Source organism: Mustela putorius, unplaced genomic scaffold, assembly GCF_011764305.1.
Source record: "Mustela putorius furo isolate JIRA1106 unplaced genomic scaffold, ASM1176430v1.1 tig00001665_pilon_pilon_pilon, whole genome shotgun sequence".
Classification (NCBI taxonomy): domain Eukaryota; kingdom Metazoa; phylum Chordata; class Mammalia; order Carnivora; family Mustelidae; genus Mustela; species Mustela putorius.
The window spans coordinates 152,544-154,024 of NW_025421837.1; positions in this window are offsets into that span (position 1 = coordinate 152,544).

Below are 1,481 nucleotides of genomic sequence, written 5' to 3' on the forward strand. Positions count from 1 at the left end.
GCACTGTCGTCAGGTTTGGCTCCAGGGGCCTGAGCCTGTAGGGTGTGTAGGCCTGGGTTGTTTGGACAGTTGTCTGAAAACACAAACTCGGCTTATGTTTCGGGTCATAGGTATGGCAGGACTGATCTACAGACCATGAGGAGAACTCCTCGGGATATGAAAAAAGGGCGAGTGTGAGGCTCTTGAACAAGTTTTTGTCTCTGTATATCGTGTCACTCATGGTCGTGAAATTTCCGGGTGTCTTCATGGGAAATGGACGAGTCTTACTCTCGGGGGGTTTGGCCCCGTCCAAAGACTTTGGGGTCATTCTGTGGGATGGAAGAAGTCCGTTGCTCTGTTGTTGATTTGTTTTGTTTTGTTTTTCAACCTCAGGTGTCCCAACAAATGAGGGATTCCAGAGTCGAGCCCTGGGGAGGGGCGACTGGACAACCAGAAATCTGGTTAAAAATTGGGGCCTAGGGACATGTCAAGCCCATTATGACATCTAATGGTCCAGCCACTGAGAGGACGTACTAGAGGACAGGACTCACGCTGAGGGTCACAATGCGTGTTTATGCCCTCGTCGCACTCAAGAATGGGCGGGGCCGCAGGGTGAATGCTGGTTTCTCCTACACTGAACGTTGGACAACATGCCAACCACAAGGTTTCTTGCCATGGGTAAGTAAGAGTTCTGATTCTGCATCACAGTCTCCCCTAGGCAGTGATTGGAGATAAGGTCTAGGTTATGAATACTGAAAACTGAGGTAGGGAAGAGATGATGACCTAAGGCCGTGGCGGGTCTGTTGTACTCAGTGTGTGGTCAGCTGTCTGGGTGTTGTTCACGAGGTCCGGGCTCAGGTTGTCAGACAGTGCATTAGTGCCCAGGTTAGACTATATATTTTGGGTGCATTCGAGTGCCGTGTAGGTTCTTATCTGAAGAACTCTTCAGGATATGTAGAATGAGCGAGGCTGAGGCGCGTGCTCAGGCTTTTGTCTCTGGATTTTGTATCAGCGTTGGCCGTGGAATGTTGGGGAGGCCACATGGGCAATGGACGAATCTTATTCTCTGTGGACTTGGCCCGATCCCAATTGTATTTCGTCAATCTGTGGGATGGGAGGACTCCTTTCAGGTTTGTTACCTCAGGTGTCCCAACAAAAGAGGAATTCCAAAGCAGAGCCCTGGGGAAGAGTGAAGGGACAACCCGACCTATGGTTAAAAATGGGGGCCTAGGGGCATGGCAAGCCCAATATGCTGTCTCTCCATCCAGCCACTGAGAAGCCTTACCTGAGAACTGGGCTCAGGCTGAGGGTCACAATGTGTGTTTGTGACCAATGTGGCCCGCAAGAATGGGCCGGGCCTCATGGGCCACACTGGTTTCAACTACCCTGAACCTTGGACAACATGCCAACCATAAGTTTTCTGGCCATGGGGAAAGAGTTCTGATTTCTGCATCATTTTCAAACCAAGGCGTGATTGGAGATAAGGTCTAGGTTCTGATGCC